Source organism: Ranitomeya imitator, chromosome 8, assembly GCF_032444005.1.
Source record: "Ranitomeya imitator isolate aRanImi1 chromosome 8, aRanImi1.pri, whole genome shotgun sequence".
In the NCBI taxonomy this organism is placed as follows: Eukaryota; Metazoa; Chordata; class Amphibia; order Anura; family Dendrobatidae; genus Ranitomeya; species Ranitomeya imitator.
In genome coordinates, this window is record NC_091289.1 from 121,077,329 (window position 1) to 121,096,453 (window position 19,125).

Sequence of the window (19,125 nt, forward strand, 5' to 3'; positions counted from 1 at the left end):
CAGGGACTCAGAGGGCCATATCCAGTGGCCATGAGGAAGGCCTCCAATTGGGAGGCATGTCCACCGCAGGAGGACCCACAGAGTGAGCGGCTGATTACAATGGTTGCCGCGGATGCAGGTCCTGCAGCTAAGCAGGAGGAAGCGACGCCTGGATTGCATACAGTGGCCGCAGATACAGCATCAGCACTGGAAGCTCTGGGGGCCATGGGACCACCGCTGGAGGGGATGCAGAGCAGGAGAAACAGTGGAGACTCCTCCTCCAGTGGATCCTCATCCCACACCTATATTGTCGTGCAGGGTCCGCATGCGGCCCATTGCACTAATCAGCGGCCGTGCATTGACTGACGTGGCCCCTTTAAGAAACAAATGTGTGTCTTGTACCGGTTGTGCCTGAAAAAAAATGTGTAAAGAGACTGTTCCGCGTCTCTTGAAGTTCAAGGAACCCAGTACGGCATCAGGACTGACCTGCCAGTGGTGGCCAATCCGGTCACGGCTATGAGACTTTGTTTTTCCCCTCCTCCAAGTTTTTTTGCACACGTTAGCGCACCCCTTGCTGGATAATGGCCCTGAAAATCTTATGAAGGTTAACTGACTGTGCGTGCAGCTGTTGCAAGGACAGTATTCTCAGATCCCAGAACTTTGTCCCCTCTTTACCTTGGACTGGCCCTCGTTAAGCACAGAGCGCCTGTTTACTGCTAAGCCCGTGATCTGGTCAAAGGGGAAGGGGAGATCTTGATCGGGAGGACCAGAGGACCGAGCCTGGTCAAGACTGTAGGATAAGTTGGCCATTGGGCCAGTATGACTGTTTTACAAATCCCAGGAGCAAAGAGACCAGGGTCAGGTAGAACCACTCCAGAAGACTCTGAGACTCCTTGTCCTGTTCCGACTGTTTTTTTTTATATGTGATGTCTTAACCCTGCGGCGGTCATCATGGTCGGGGATGACTGTTATGGACCTGATGGTTAGGAGCACCCGGAACGACCTGATGGTTAAACTAACACAGGACAAGCTCTGGGAAGTGGGAGCTCTGCTGACCGCAACCCCTAATCCTATCACACACACTAGAAATAGCCGTGGAGCGTACCTAACTCTACCTAGACGCCTCTTCACAGCCTAAGAGCTAACTAGCCCTAGAGATAGAAAATAAAGCCTACCTTGCCTCAGAGAAATTCCCCAAAGGAAAAGGCAGCCCCCCACATATATTGACTGTGAGTTAAGATGGAAGTCACAAACACAGAAATGAAACAGGTTTCAGCAAAGGAAGCCAGACTAACTAAACAGACTGAGGATAGGAAAGGTATCTTTGCGATCAGCACAAAAAACTACAAAAAGACCACGCAGAGTGTGCAAAAAGACCTCCGCACCGACTCACGGTGCGGAGGTGCCACTCTGCATCCCAGAGCTTCCAGCTAGCAAGGCAAAATCATGATAGCAAGCTGGACAAGAAAACAATGAACGAATAATTAACTAGCAGGGACTTAGCTTCTGCTGGAGTAGACAGGTCACCAGAAAGATCCAAGAGCGAACTGAACCAGTACAAGAACATTGACAGCTGGCATGGAGTAACGATCTGAGTGGAGTTAAATAGAGCAGCCAGCCAAAGTATAAACTACGTCAAAGGAAAAAAAATGGACAGAAAAAACCAGCTCACCTACTAGGCATTTGTTGTGGGGAAGCCCGGATGACGTGCAGTCTTCACGTGAAACAGTGGAACAAATAGAAGAGAAAATCCAGCTTCCAGAAATATCCAATTTATTAAAGTTAAAATCCAAGGTCCAAAAACATGGTTCACAGGAGAGAAGATAGCATCTCTTCTGTGAACCATGTTTTTGGACCTTGGATTTTAACTTTAATAAATTGGATATTTCTGGAAGCTGGATTTTCTCTTCTATTTGTTCCAATAAACTACGTCACCTGTGGAAGGAACCTCAGAAGCAGCAGCTCCACTCACAGCCACCAGAGGGAGTCCATGGACAGAACTCGCCGAAGTACCATTCATGACCACAGGAGGGAGTTCGATAACAGAATTCACAACAGTACCCCCTCCTTGAGGAGGGGTCACCGAACCCTCACCAGAGCCCCTAGGCCGATCAGGACGAGCCAAATGAAAGTCACGAACTAGATCGGCAGCATGAACATCAGAGGCAAAAACCCAGGAATTATCTTCCTGACCATAACCCTTCCACTTGACCAGGTACTGGAGTTTCCATCTCGAAATACGAGAATCCAAAATCTTCTCCACCACATACTCCAACTCCCCCTCGACCAACACCGGGGCAGGAGGATCAACGGAGGGAACCATAGGCGCCACGTATCTCCGCAATAACGACCTATGGAACACATTATGGATGGCAAAAGAAGCTGGAAGGGCCAAACGAAATGACACAGGATTGAGAACTTCAGAAATCTTATACGGACCAATGAAACGAGGCTTAAACTTAGGAGAGGAAACCTTCATAGGAACATAACGAGACGACAACCAAACCAAATCCCCAACACGAAGTTGGGGACCAACACAGCGCCGGCGGTTAGCGAAACGTTGAGCCTTCTCCTGGGACAATGTCAAATTGTCCACCACATGAGTCCAAATCTGCTGCAACCTGTCCACCACAGTATCCACACCAGGACAGTCCGAAGGCTCAACCTGCCCTGAAGAGAAACGAGGATGGAAACCAGAATTACAGAAAAAAGGCGAAACAAAAGTAGCCGAGCTGCCCGATTATTAAGGGCGAACTCAGCCAAAGGCAAGAAGGACACCCAATCATCCTGATCAGCAGAAACAAAGCATCTCAGATATGTTTCCAAAGTCTGATTAGTTCGTTCGGTTTGGCCATTTGTCTGAGGATGGAAAGCCAAAGAAAAAGACAAATCAATGCCCATCTTAGCACAAAAGGACCGCCAAAACCTCGAAACAAACTGGGAACCTCTGTCCGAGACGATGTTCTCCGGAATGCCATGCAAACGAACCACATGCTGGAAATACAATGGCACCAAATCAGAGGAGGAAGGCAATTTAGGCAAGGGTACCAAATGGACCATCTTAGAGAAGCGATCACAAACCACCCAAATGACCGACATCCTTTGAGAGACAGGGAGATCTGAAATAAAATCCATGGAAATATGCGTCCAGGGCCTCTTCGGGACCGGCAAGGGCAAAAGCAACCCACTGGCAAGAGAACAGCAGGGCTTAGCCCGAGCACAAGTCCCACAGGACTGCACAAAAGAACGCACATCCCGTGACAAAGAAGGCCACCAAAAGGATCTAGACACCAAATCTCTGGTACCAAAGATTCCAGGATGACCAGCCAACACCGAACAATGAACCTCAGAGATAACTCTACTAGTCCATCTATCAGGGACAAACAGTTTCTCCGCTGGACAACGGTCAGGTCTATCAGCCTGAAACTTCTGCAGCACCCGCCGCAAATCAGGGGAGATGGCAGACAAAATTACCCCCTATTTGAGAATACCCGCCGGCTCAGGAACACCCGGAGAGTCAGGCACAAAACTCCTTGACAGGGCATCAGCCTTCACATTCTTAGAGCCCGGAAGGTACGAAACCACAAAATCAAAACGGGAGAAAAACAGCGACCATCGAGCCTGTCTAGGATTCAACCGTTTAGCAGACTCAAGATAAGTCAAATTCTTGTGATCCGTCAAGACGACCACGCGATGCTTGGCTCCTTCAAGCCAATGTCGCCACTCCTCGAATGCCCACTTCATGGCCAACAACTCTCGATTGCCAACATCATAATTGCGCTCAGCAGGCGAGAACTTTCTAGAAAAAAGGCACATGGTTTCATCACCGAGCCATCAGAACTTATTTGCGACAAAACAGCCCCTGCTCCAATCTCAGAAGCATCAACCTCGACCTGAAACGGGAGCGAAACATCTGGCTGGCACAACACAGGAGCAGAAGAAAAACGACGCTTCAACTCCTGAAAAGCCTCTACAGCCGCAGAGGACCAATTGACCACATCAGCACCTTTCTTGGTCAAATCAGTCAATGGTTTAGCAACACTAGAAAAATTAGCGATGAAGCGATGGTAAAAATTAGCAAAGCCCAGGAACTTCTGCAGGCTCTTCACAGATGTCGGCTGAGTCCAATCATAAATGGCCTGAACTTTAACAGGGTCCATCCCGATAGTAGAAGGGGAAAAAATGAAACCCAAAAATGAAACCTTCTGAACTCCAAAGAGACATTTTGACCCCTTCACAAACAAGGAATTCGCGCGAAGGACCTGGAACACCATTCTGACCTGCTTCACCTGAGACTCCCAATCATCCGAAAAGACCAAAATATCATCCAAATATACAATCATGAATCTATCCAGGTACTTTCGGAAGATGTCATGCATAAAGGACTGAAACACAGATGGAGCATTAGAAAGCCCGAATGGCATAACCAGGTATTCAAAATGGCCCTCGGGCGTATTAAATGCTGTTTTCCATTCATCGCCCTGTTTAATACGCACAAGATTATACGCCCCTCGAAGATCTATCTTGGTGAACCAACTAGCCCCCTTAATCCGAGCAAACAAATCAGACAGCAGCGGCAAAGGGTACTGAAATTTGACTGTGATCTTATTAAGAAAGCGGTAATCAATACAAGGTCTCAAAGAACCATCCTTCTTGGCCACAAAAAAGAACCCTGCTCCCAACGGTGATGACGACGGGCGAATATGACCTTTCTCCAAGGATTCCTTTATATAACTCCGCATAGCGGCGTGCTCTGGCACAGATAAATTGAACAGTCGGCCCTTAGGAAACTTACTACCAGGAATCAAATTAATAGCACAATCGCAATCCCTATGAGGAGGTAGGGCACTGGATTTGGGCTCATCAAATACATCCCGGTAATCCGACAAAAACTCAGGGACTTCAGAAGGAGTGGAAGGCGAAATTGACAGCAATGGAACATCACCATGTACCCCTTGACAACCCCAGCTGGACACAGACATAGATTTCCAATCCAATACTGGATTATGGACCTGTAGCCATGGCAACCCCAAAACGACCACATCATGCAGATTATGCAACACCAAAAAGCGAATATCCTCCTGATGTGCAGGAGCCATGCACATGGTCAATTGAGTCCAGTACTGAGGCTTATTCTTGGCCAAAGGCGTAGCATCAATTCCTCTCAATGGAATAGGATACTGCAAGGGCTCCAAGAAAAAACCACAGCGCCTGGCAAACTCCAAGTCCATCAAATTCAGGGCAGCGCCTGAATCCACAAATGCCATTACAGAATAGGACGACAAAGAGCAAATCAGAGTAACGGACAAAAGAAATTTAGACTGTACCGTACCAATGGTGGCAGACCTAGCGAACCGCTTAGTGCGCTTAGGACAATCAGAGAAAGCATGAGTGGAATCACCACAGTAAAAACACAGCCCATTCCGACGTCTGTGTTCTTGCCGTTCAGCTCTGGTCAAAGTCCTATCACATTGCATAGGCTCAGGCCTATGCTCAGAGAATACCGCCAAATGGTGCACAGCTTTGCGCTCACGCAAGCGCCGATCGATCTGAATGGCCAAGGACATAGACTCATTCAGACCAGCAGGCGTGGGAAATCCCACCATGACATCCTTAAGGGCTTCAGAAAGACCCTTTCTGAAAATTGCCGCCAGGGCACACTCATTCCACTGATTAAGCACAGACCACTTTCTAAACTTCTGACAATATACCTCCGCTTCATCCTGACCCTGACACAAAGCCAGCAAGATTTTCTCTGCCTGATCCACTGAATTTGGTTCATCATAAAGCAATCCAAGCGCCAGAAAAAACGCATCTACATCACGCAATGCAGGATCTCCTGGCGCAAGGGAAAATGCCCAGTCTTGAGGGTCGCCACGCAACAAAGAAATAATGATTTTTACTTGTTGAACGGGGTCACCAGAGGAGCGGGGTTTCAAAGCAAGAAACAGTTTACAATTATTTTTGAAATACAGGAACTTAGATCTATCCCTGTTGTGAATTCTGTGGCTGAATTCACTCCTGTGGTCACAAGTGGTACTGCAGCTTCTGAGCTTCCTCTCTCAGGTGTTCTGGTGAGCTCGTTGGCTGCTTTGTTATTTAACTCCACCTGATTCTGTCTTCCTTGCTCCTTGTCAATGTTTCAGTGTTGGATCTGAGCTTCTGGATCTTTCCTGTGGCCTGCTGCTCTGCTTAGATAAGTGCTTCTTTGCTTTTGTTGCAACTTTTTCTGTCCAGCTTGTCTTTTCGTTTTGCTGGAAGCTCTGAGACGCAAAGGGTGTACCGCCGTGCCGTTAGTTCGGCACGGTGGGTCTTTTTGCCCCCTCTGCGTGGTTTTTTGCTTTAGGGTTTTTTGTAGACTGCAAAGTTCTCTTTGCTATCCTCGCTCTATCTAGAATATCGGGCCTCACTTTGCTGAATCTATTTCATCCCTACGTTTGTCTTTTCATCTTGATAACAGTCATTATATGTGGGGGGCTGCCTTTTCCTTTGGGGTATTTCTCTGAGGCAAGTCAGGCTTGTTTTTCTATCTTCAGGCTAATCAGCTCCTCAGGCTGTGCCGAGTTGCATAGGTAGTGTCAGGCACAATCCACAGCTGCCTTTAGTTGTGTTTAGGTTAGGTTCAGGTATTGCGGTCTACAGAGATTCCACGTCTCAGAGCTCATTCTGTTGTTTTTGGGTTATTGTCAGATCACTGTATGTGCTCTGATTGCTGGCACACTGTGTCACTGGATTGCCTACATAACAGTACAAGGAGCCAACCTAATGATTCTCAATAGAGGGAAAAAAGAAGTTCTGACACCTTTTTTTTTTTCTCAGCTCTGTGTTCAGTCTTTTTTTCCCCCTAGACATTTGGGTGTTTCAGGACACAGGTGTGGACATGGATATTCAGGGTCTGTGCTCTTCAATGGATAATCTCGTTACACATGTACAAAGGATTCAAGATACTATTGATCAGAAATCTATGTTAGAACCAAGAATTCCTATTCCTGATTTGTTTTTTGGTGATAGAACTAAGTTTCTTAATTTCAAAAATAATTGTAAGCTATTTCTGGCCTTGAAACCTCATTCTTCTGGTAATCCTATTCAACAGGTTTTGATTATTATTTCTTTTTTGCGCGGCGACCCTCAGGACTGGGCATTTTCTCTTGCGCCAGGAGACCCTGCATTGAGTAATGTCAATGCGTTTTTCCTGGCGCTCGGATTACTTTACGATGAGCCTAATTCAGTGGATCAGGCTGAGAAAAATTTGCTGGCTTTGTGCCAGGGTCAGGATGATATAGAAGTATATTGTCAGAAATTTAGGAAGTGGTCAGTACTCACTTTGTGGAATGAATCTGCGCTGGCAGCTTTGTTCAGAAAGGGTCTCTCTGAGGCTCTTAAGGATGTCATGGTGGGTTTTCCTATGCCTGCTGGTTTGAATGAGTCTATGTCTTTGGCCATTCAGATCGGTCGACGCTTGCGCGAGCGTAAATCTGTGCACCATTTGGCGGTATTGTCTAAGATTAAACCTGAGCCTATGCAGTGCGATAGGACTATGACCAGAGTTGAACGGCAAGAACACAGACGTCTGAATGGTCTGTGTTTCTACTGTGGTGATTCCACTCATGCTATTTCTGATTGTCCTAAGCGCACTAAGCGGTTCGATAGGTCTGCCGTCATTGGTACTGTACAATCCAAATTCCTTCTGTCCATTACCTTGATATGCTCTTTGTCATCGTATTCTGTCATGGCGTTTGTGGATTCAGGCGCTGCCCTGAATCTGATGGATTTGGATTATGCTAAACGTTGTGGGTTTTTCTTGGAGCCTTTGCGGTGTCCTATTCCGTTGAGAGGAATTGATGCTACACCTTTGGCCAAGAATAAACCTCAGTACTGGACCCAGCTGACCATGTGCATGGCTCCTGCACATCAGGAAGTTATTCGCTTTCTGGTGCTACATAATCTGCATGATGTGGTCGTGTTGGGGTTGCCATGGCTGCAAACCCATAATCCAGTATTGGATTGGAACTCTATGTCGGTATCCAGCTGGGGTTGTCAGGGGGTACATGGTGATGTTCCATTTTTGTCTATTTCGTCATCCACTCCTTCTGAGGTCCCAGAGTTCTTGTCTGATTATCAGGATGTATTTGAAGAGCCCAAGTCCGATGCCCTACCTCCGCATAGGGATTGTGATTGTGCTATCAATTTGATTCCTGGTAGTAAATTCCCTAAAGGTCGATTATTTAATTTATCCGTGCCTGAACACGCCGCTATGCGCAGTTATGTGAAGGAATCCCTGGAGAAGGGACATATTCACCCATCGTCATCACCACTGGGAGCAGGGTTCTTTTTTGTAGCCAAGAAGGATGGTTCGCTGAGACCATGTATTGATTACCGCCTTCTTAATAAGATCACTGTTAAATTTCAGTATCCCTTGCCATTGTTATCTGACTTGTTTGCTCGGATTAAGGGGGCTAGTTGGTTCACTAAGATAGATCTTCGTGGTGCGTATAATCTGGTGAGAATCAGGCAAGGAGATGAATGGAAAACTGCATTTAATACGCCCGAGGGTCATTTTGAGTATCTAGTGATGCCGTTCGGACTTGCCAATGCTCCATCTGTGTTTCAGTCTTTTATGCATGACATCTTCCGTGAGTATCTGGATAAATTCCTGATTGTTTACTTGGATGACATTTTGATCTTCTCAAATGATTGGGACTCTCATGTGAAGCAGGTCAGAATGGTTTTCCAGGTCCTGCGTGCTAATTCTTTGTTTGTGAAGGGATCAAAGTGTCTCTTCGGTGTGCAGAAAGTTTCATTTTTGGGGTTCATCTTTTCCCCTTCTACTATCGAGATGGATCCGGTTAAGGTCCAAGCCATCCAGGATTGGACTCAGCCGACATCTCTGAAAAGTCTGCAAAAATTCCTGGGCTTTGCTAATTTTTATCGTCGCTTCATCTGTAATTTTTCTAGCATTGCCAAACCATTGACCGATTTGACCAAGAAGGGTGCTGATTTGGTTAATTGGTCTTCTGCTGCTGTGGAAGCTTTTCAGGAGTTGAAGCATCGTTTTTGTTCTGCCCCTGTGTTGTGTCAACCAGATGTTTCTCTTCCGTTCCAGGTCGAGGTTGATGCTTCTGAGATTGGAGCAGGGGCGGTTTTGTCACAGAGAGGTTCTGGTTGCTCAGTGTTGAAACCATGTGCTTTCTTTTCCAGGAAGTTTTCGGCTGCTGAGCGTAATTATGATGTGGGCAACCGAGAGTTGCTGGCCATGAAGTGGGCATTCGAGGAATGGCGTCATTGGCTTGAAGGAGCTAAGCATCGCGTGGTGGTATTGACTGATCATAAGAACCTTACTTATCTCGAGTCTGCCAAGCGCTTGAATCCTAGACAGGCCCGTTGGTCGTTATTTTTTGCCCGCTTCGATTTTGTGATTTCGTACCTTCCGGGCTCTAAAAATGTGAAGGCGGATGCTCTGTCTAGGAGTTTTGAGCCGACTCTCCGGGTTCATCTGAGCCGGCGAGTATCCTCAAGGAAGGAGTCATTGTGTCTGCCATCTCCCCTGATTTGCGGCGAGTGTTGCAAAAATTTCAGGCGAATAAACCTGATCGTTGTCCGGCGGAGAAACTGTTCGTTCCTGATAGGTGGACTAGTAAAGTTATCTCTGAACTTCATTGTTCGGTGTTGGCTGGTCATCCTGGAATCTTTGGTACCAGAGAGTTAGTGGCTAGATCCTTCTGGTGGCCATCTCTGTCACGGGATGTACGTACTTTTGTGCAGTCCTGTGGGATTTGTGCTAGGGCTAAGCCCTGCTGTTCACGTGCCAGTGGGTTGCTTTTGCCCTTGCCGGTCCCAAAGAGGCCTTGGACACATATTTCGATGGATTTCATTTCTGACCTTCCCGTTTCTCAAAAGATGTCAGTCATTTGGGTGGTCTGTGATCGCTTTTCTAAAATGGTCCATCTGGTGCCCTTGGTTAAATTGCCTTCCTCCTCTGATTTGGTGCCTTTGTTCTTCCAGCATGTGGTTCGTTTGCATGGCATTCCTGAGAATATTGTTTCTGACAGAGGTTCCCAGTTTGTTTCAAGGTTTTGGCGAGCCTTTTGTGGTAGGATGGGCATTGACCTATCTTTTTCCTCGGCTTTCCATCCTCAGACTAATGGCCAGACCGAACGAACCAATCAGACCTTGGAAACATATCTGAGATGTTTTGTTTCTGCAGACCAGGATGATTGGGTGTCCTTTTTGCCGTTGGCTGAGTTCGCCCTTAATAATCGGGCCAGCTCGGCTACCTTGGTCTCTCCATTTTTCTGCAATTCTGGGTTCCATCCTCGTTTCTCTTCAGGACAGGTTGAGTCTTCGGACTGTCCTGGTGTGGATTCTGTGGTGGACAGGTTGCAGCAGATCTGGACTCAGGTAGTGGACAATTTGACCTTGTCCCAGGAGAAGGCTCAACTTTTCGCTAATCGCAGACGCCGTGTGGGTCCCCGACTTCGTGTTGGGGATCTGGTTTGGTTATCTTCTCGTCATATTCCTATGAAGGTTTCCTCTCCTAAATTTAAACCTCGTTTTATTGGTCCGTATAGGATTTCTGAGATTCTCAATCCTGTGTCTTTTCGTCTGACCCTCCCAGACTCCTTTTCCATACATAATGTATTCCATAGGTCGTTGTTGCGGAGATACGTGGCACCTATGGTTCCATCTGTTGAGCCTCCTGCCCCGGTTTTGGTGGAGGGGGAATTGGAGTATATTGTGGAGAAAATTTTGGATTCTCGTGTTTCTAGACGGAAACTCCAGTATCTGGTTAAATGGAAGGGTTATGCTCAGGAAGATAATTCCTGGGTTTTTGCCTCTGATGTCCATGCTCCAGATCTTGTTCTTGCCTTTCATGTGGCTCATCCTGGTCGGCCTGGGGGCTCTGGTGAGGGTTCGGTGACCCCTCCTCAAGGGGGGGGTACTGTTGTGAATTCTGTGGCTGAATTCACTCCTGTGGTCACAAGTGGTACTGCAGCTTCTGAGCTTCCTCCCTCAGGTGTTCTGGTGAGCTCGTTGGCTGCTTTGTTATTTAACTCCACCTGATTCTGTCTTCCTTGCTCCTTGTCAATGTTGCAGTGTTGGATCTGAGCTTCTGGATCTTTCCTGTGGCCTGCTGCTCTGCTTAGATAAGTGCTTCTTTGCTTTTGTTGCAACTTTTTCTGTCCAGCTTGTCTTTTCGTTTTGCTGGAAGCTCTGAGACGCAAAGGGTGTACCGCCGTGCCGTTAGTTCGGCACGGTGGGTCTTTTTGCCCCCTCTGCGTGGTTTTTTGCTTTAGGGTTTTTTGTAGACTGCAAAGTTCTCTTTGCTATCCTCGCTCTATCTAGAATATCGGGCCTCACTTTGCTGAATCTATTTCATCCCTACATTTGTCTTTTCATCTTGCTAACAGTCATTATATGTGGGGGGCTGCCTTTTCCTTTGGGGTATTTCTCTGAGGCAAGTCAGGCTTGTTTTTCTATCTTCAGGCTAGTCAGCTCCTCAGGCTGTGCCGAGTTGCATAGGTAGTGTCAGGCGCAATCCACAGCTGCCTTTAGTTGTGTTTAGGTTAGGTTCAGGTATTGCGGTCTACAGAGATTCCACGTCTCAGAGCTCGTTCTATTGTTTTTGGGTTATTGTCAGATCACTGTATGTGCTCTGATTGCTGGCACACTGTGTCACTGGATTGCCTACATAACATATCCCCAGAAAAAAAATCAGGAATTGGAATTCTAGGCTCTAACATCGGATTCTGAACCACAAAATCTTGAATGTTTTGTACCCTTGCAGTGAGATGATCCACACAAGAGGACAGACCTTGAATGTCCATATCTACACCTGTGTCCTGAACCACCCAGAGGTTTAGGGGAAAAGAAAGACAAAACACACTGCAGAGAAAAAAAAATGGTCTCAGAACTTCTCTTATCCCTCTATTGAGATGCATTAACACTTTTTGGCCAGCTGTACTGTTATGGACCTGGTGGTTAGGAGCACCCGGAACGACCTGATGGTTAAACTAACACAGGACAAGCTCTGGGAAGTGGGAGCTCTGCTGACTGCAACCCCTAATCCTATCACACACACTAGAAATAGCCGTGGAGCGTACCTAACTCTGCCTAGACGCCTCTTCACAGCCTAAGAGCTAACTAGCCCTAGAGATAGAAAATAAAGCCTACCATGCCTCAGAGAAATTCCTCAAAGGAAAAGGCAGCCCCCCACATATATTGACTGTGAGTTAAGATGGAAGTCACAAACACAAAAATGAAACAGGTTTCAGCAAAGGAGGCCAGACTAACTAGACAGACTGAGGATAGGAAAGGTATCTTTGCGATCAGCACAAAAAACTCCAAAAGGCCACGCAGAGTGTGCAAAAAGACCTCCGCACCGACTCACGGTGCGGAGCTGCCACTCTGCATCCCAGAGCTTCCAGCTAGCAAGGCAAAATCATGATAGCAAGCTGGACAAGAAAACAATGAACGAATAATTAACTAGCAGGGACTTAGCTTCTGCTGGAGTGGACAGGTAACCAGAAAGATCCAAGAGCGAACTGAACCAGTACAAGAACATTGACAGCTGGCATGGAGTAACGATCTGAATGGAGTTAAATAGAGCAGCCAGCCAAAGAATAAACTAAGTCACCTGTGGAAGGAACCTCTGAAGCAGCAGCTCCACTCATAGCCACCAGAGGGAGTCCATGGACAGAACTCGCCGAAGTACCATTCACGACCACAGGAGGCAGTTCGATAACAGAATTCACAACAGATGACCATATTTTAGGAGGGAGGGGTGTAAGGAGGTGGCAGAGACCCTCGGCTGCTCCCTCTCTCCTTCCCTGATGTAGCCCCACCCATGCGGTGTTATGACAGTAGTTTCTGCCTTAATGTGTTAGTGCTGTGTTTGCATTGTCCTAATATGTATTGTCTTGCAATGTTTTCTATGTGTGTTACTGCAATGTGTTATGCTGAGCTTAGGGACAGGAGATAGTTAAGTTAATCCAGGGGGCTGGGTCAGCAGCCTTCAGGCTTGGCCATGACAAGTTGTGCTCCCCTGCTAGGAGCATACTGTACCCACTGGAAGGAGCACAGGCTGCCAGGACTCTCAGGAAGTGGACACAGGGACTGAATGTGTGCCCCACCAGAGACTTTTGGCTCCAGATAGCCTACTCGGATTTATTGCCTGGTCTGCTGCAGCCGTTGCTGGACATAGGGACAGCTTAGGAATTGTACTTCTGTCTCTTCATCACCTTTATTAAATATAAGTTACCACTATTGGGCCCTACAATATGTAAGGTGTGGCGCATCTGTTCCAGCACGGAGAGAAGCAAGATGTCTGAGGTAACCCACTGTGACCTGGGGCTGGGACTAGAACTGTCTATTCATGTGCAATGGCAGGGGAGCTCACTGACTGTCACCTAGTGAACTCGCCCACAACTACCACCCCGTGCCACTTTGTTACACTGCTCCTCCAAATGGGTACAAAAATGGTGATCAGCTTTGTAATTTTGAACAGCAGCTGGATTGTGCCACATCCTGATCTAAGGGCCCATCTCCCATCGCATTAATATTTTCAGTGACCAGACTGACCATGATAGCTAATAGTTGTATAAAAGGTCTTACCAGATAAGAGCTGATTTAGCACATTGTGTATTTTGTTCTTTTTACACATATTTGTTTTTATATTAATAGTAACAACCATAATAGACATAACAGAATGGAAATGGACTTACTTCCGGTTTCCTGGAATATCTGTTTCTCTTCCCCTGCTGTATAAAACCAATTATAAGATGTAAGGCCAAAAATATACTTAGTGCATGGAAGGAGATTATCCAACAAGATAGTGGTAGAAGTGGTTTTCCTGATAAAGGCCAATTTAGTAGTTGGTCCATCTTCATACACAAAAATGCCATACATTAGAGCCTTCTCAACACTTGTCCAAGATAACGTTGCAGAGTAACTTGAGAGTGACGTGACCGTGACATCCACTGGTGGTGGAGTTACTAAAAAATACAAAATATCACATAAATCATAGTAGTGACACGTATGGAATGATGATGAAGCCAGCATCACCTCTGTTATATACACAGGCTGTATCACTCTGCTAAGTACTGGGGACAATGGACTTGTGAACAAAAAGCAACACCAGAGAGTTAGTTGATCCTCTGCTATGTCATAGCATTGGATAAAATGGGTTTCAGTCGCAAACACAGAAATTTCTTTAACGGCTTATCAAGAAGTCAGTGATGCAAAGAAATTGAGTGATTTTATCCAAGTTTTTCATCAGTGCCTGGTCAGTGTGTCATATTTTACTATCAGAGATTCATCATTTCTTTTTCTGCATGTGAGAACACGTCAAACAAACATGAAAATCAGGCAATGCGCAGATGGAATCCGAGTGCTGACAGACTTTTTTCATGGACCCATTGGCAAAATTGATCTTTGACTTCTATCATATTTGAACATGTCTCCGTGTTTTGATATACAGTCATGGACAAAAATTTTGAGAATGAGACAAATATTAATTTTTCCAAAGTCTACTGCTTCATTTTTTCTAATGGCAATTTGCATATACTCCTGAATGTCAGAGTGATCAGCTTAACAGCAATTACTGTACTTGCAAAGTCAATATTTGCCCAGTAAATGAACTTTAACCCCCAAAACACATTTCAACATCATTGCAGTCCTGACTTAAAATAGCAGCTAACATCGTTTTAGTGATTGATCCATTAACACAGGTGTGGGTGTTGATGAGGACAGGGCTGGCGATCAATCAGTCATGATTAAGTAAGAATGACATCACTGGACACTTTAAAAGGAGGCTGGTGCTTGGTATCATTGTTTCTCTTCAGTTAACCATGGTTATCTCTAAAAAAACACATGCAGCCATCATTGCACTGCACAAAAATGGCCTAACAGGGAAGAGTATCACAGCTACAAAGACTGCACCTCAGTCAACAATCTATTGCATCATCAAGAACTTCAAGGAGAGAGCTTCCATTGTTGTCAAAATGGCTCCAGGGCGCCAAGAAAGACCAGCAAGCGCCAGGACCGTATCTTAAAACTGTTTCAGCTGCGGGATCGGACTACCAGCAGTGCCGAGCTTGCTCAGGAATGGCAGCAGGCTGTTGAGAGTGCTTCTGCACGCACTGTGATGCGGAGACTCTTTGAGCAAGGCCTGGTTTCAAGGAGGGCAGCAAAGAAGCCACTTCTCTCCAGAAAAAACATCAGGGACCGACTGATATTCTGCAAAAGGTACAGGGAGTGGACTGCTGAGGACTGGGGCAAAGTCATTTTCTCTGATGAATCCCCTTTTCGATTGTTTGGGACATCTGGAAAACAGCTTATTGGGAGAAGAAGAGGTGAGCGCTACCACCAGTCTTGTCCCATGCCAACTGTAAAGCATCCTGAAACCATTCATGTGTGGGGTTGCTTCTCAGCCAAGGGAATTGGCTCACTCACAGTCTTGCCTAAAAACACAGCCATGAATAAAGAATAGTACCAGAATGTCCTCCAAGAGCAACTTCTCCCAACCGTCCAAGAGCAGTTTGGTGCCCAACAATGCCTTTTCCAGCATGATGGAGCACCTTGCCATGAAGCAAAGGTGATAACTAAATGGCTCATGGAACAAAACATAGAGATTTTGGGTCCATGGCCTGGAAACTCCCCAGATCTTAATCCCATTGAGAACTTGTGGTCAATCATCAAGAGACGGGTGGACAAACAAAAACCAACAAATTCTGGCAAAATGCAAGCATTGATTATGCAAGAATGGACTGCTATCAGTCAGGATTTGGTCCAGAAGTTGATTGAGAGCATGCCAAGGAGAATTGCAGAGGTCTTGAAGAAGAAGGGTCAACACTGCAAATATTGACTTGCTGCATTAACTCATTCTAACTGTCAATATAACCTATTGGTACTCATAATATGATTGCAATTATATTTCTGTATGTGATATAAACATCAGACAAACACTAATAAAAACCAGAGGGCAGCAGATCATGTGAAAATATAATTTTGGTGTCATTCTCAAAAATTTTGGCCATGACTGTAGAGTAGACCACTATGTCTGTAAACATACAGACATGTGAACAACCACCTACACTATAGCAGGTTTGTGTCCTGACAGTGAAAATGAAAAGTGACGTCTGAACGCGCTCTTAGCCCAATGCATTTGTTACTTTTCAGGAATCTGATGCAGATATAGACATGTTCCTCCATATTAGGCTTATTCAGAAAGTCATTAATTCACGTATGAGTTCTATCAGTGCTTTTCACAGATAGCACTCGTAACTAGTATAGTCTAAGGGGTGGTTCACACATCCAATGTTTTTGCGGCCTGAAACTTGAAAAATCGCTAGACATGTCCAATATTGATCTGAATGTCGGATCAAAATCGGCAGTGCAAGTCTATGAGTCTGGGAAAGAAATCGGACAGTTTTTCATGGATTATTAGATAGGAGGAGATACTAAAACTTTTTTTTTGTCATCCAGGAAGAAGTAGGGAAACTCGGAACAAACTTGGATGAAACTCTGATCACACTGATGAAAATCTGATAAAACTTTGAACAAAATCACTGATCAAACTATGTCACATGGGAAAAAGAATTGAGATCTGAATGAGTCCTTTAAGAAAGTTCTAAAAGTGATCCAGAGGATTGTGACTGCTACTCTGGAATATCATACAGGGTATAACTCGGGATCAGTGACCGATAACTAAGGCAGCGTGGTATTCTCACAATTAGTCATTTACTATTTGGATCATTGCGTTGTGTACACTCATATAATTTCTACTTGTATAAATTATGCTTTAAAGGGAACATCAGAATTGTGCTCAGTAAGCTACACACAGTGTCAGATCGGCGCCGTTATAGTGAATAAAATGATACCTTGGTTGGTCGCTTTGCTGCCACAAACTGCGTCTGCGCAAGTGATTACATTAGATATTCATTATGTAAACTAGGGGGCAGGTCAGTGAGGGATTAGTGACCTGTCAGAAGCCATACAGATGAATAGCTAATCAGGGCACCACATAAATCCCCCCACAGGCCACCCCGAAGCACGAAAATCTCATTAATTAAAAAACAAAAATACAAGATGGATTTCATCACCAGGTATCATTGTAAGGCCGGGGTCACACTGGCGACTTAAATGGACAAGTGCAATGCGATTAAAAATCGCATTGCACTCGGACCAATGTCAATCTATGGGGCAGCTCCCAGCATCCAATTTTTTTTGACAGCCGTTTTTTTTGGGCCGAGACAATCGCAGCTTGTCACCGATTATCGGATCGGACTCGCCAATGCAAGTCTATGGGTGCAATGAAAAATCGGATTACAAGCGGACCACAAGTGTGACTTGCGATTAAATCGCAAGACATCTCCAGGTGACAGAAAATTGCATCAGGCATTGGCAGGAAGTTTTGGCATGCAAATTACCCAGGAACAGATTAAAAAAAAAACAGGAATAATGCCTCCACGGATTCCTACAAGCATGTTGACGCTTATTAACGTCGAGATGCTCATAGTTCAGGTCCAAGAGAGGCCTAAACTATGGGACCAGAGAGATGCCCACTATGCCGACCGGGCATGCAAGGAGGCAGCGTGGATAAGAATTTGTTGCCAAATGTTCCCAGGTTATGCAGACAGATCTCGGGAGGAGCAGGAGAGAATTAGTAAGCAAAATACTGTCAAAATGTTCACATTTAACTTTTAAAATGTTTCTTTAAACTTAAATGTACAATATTCATATGTTATATTGGATTTAAAAAATGTGCCTTCCTATTCAGCTCAACCGTTTAAAAGTAAGGCTAGGTTCACATTGCGTTTAGTATAATCCGTTTAACGGATCCGTTAAACCCATGTACAGAAATGAGCCAAATTTGTTGAAAATTTGGTTTCACGTTAACGCTTTCGTTAACGCACGTGACTGCGTTTATGTCATTTTGATGTCCATTCGTGAAGCATCCGTTTGAAATATCTACAGGTAACTTTGACATAGTGGGAATAACCGAGACATGGTTAGATGAAAGCTATGACTGGGCAGTTAACTTACAGGGTTACAGTCTGTTTAGAAAGGATCGTAAAAATCGGAGAGGAGGAGGGGTTTGTCTCTATGTAAAGTCTTGTCTAAAGTCCACTTTAAGGGAGGATATTAGCGAAGGGAATGAGGATGTCGAGTCCATATGGGTTGAAATTCATGGAGGGAAAAATGGTAACAAAATTCTCATTGGGGTCTGTTACAAACCCCCAAATATAACAGAAACCATGGAAAGTCTACTTCTAAAGCAGATAGATGAAGCTGCAACCCATAATGAGGTCCTGGTTATGGGGGACTTTAACTACCCGGATATTAACTGGGAAACAGAAACCTGTGAAACCCATAAAGGCAACAGGTTTCTGCTAATAACCAAGAAAAATTATCTTTCACAATTGGTGCAGAATCCAACCAGAGGAGCAGCACTTTTAGACCTAATACTATCTAATAGACCTGACAGAATAACAAATCTGCAGGTGGTTGGGCATTTAGGAAATAGCGACCACAATATTGTGCAGTTTCACCTGTCTTTCACTAGGGGGACTTGTCAGGGAGTCACAAAAACATTGAACTTTAGGAAGGCAAAGTTTGAACAGCTTAGAGATGCCCTTAATCTGGTAGACTGGGACAATATCCTCAGAAATGAGAATACAGATAATAAATGGGAAATGTTTAAGAACATCCTAAATAGGCAGTGTAAGCGGTTTATACCTTGTGGGAATAAAAGGACTAGAAATAGGAAAAACCCAATGTGGCTAAACAAAGAAGTAAGACAGGCAATTAACAGTAAAAAGAAAGCATTTGCACTACTAAAGCAGGATGGCACCATTGAAGCTCTAAAAAACTATAGGGAGAAAAATACTTTATCTAAAAAACTAATTAAAGCTGGCAAAAAGGAAACAGAGAAGCACATTGCTAAGGAGAGTAAAACTAATCCCAAACTGTTCTTCAACTATATCAATAGTAAAAGAATAAAAACTGAAAATGTAGGCCCCTTAAAAAATAGTGAGGAAAGAATGGTTGTAGATGACGAGGAAAAAGCTAACATATTAAACACCTTCTTCTCCACGGTATTCACGGTGGAAAATGAAATGCTAGGTGAAATCCCAAGAAACAATGAAA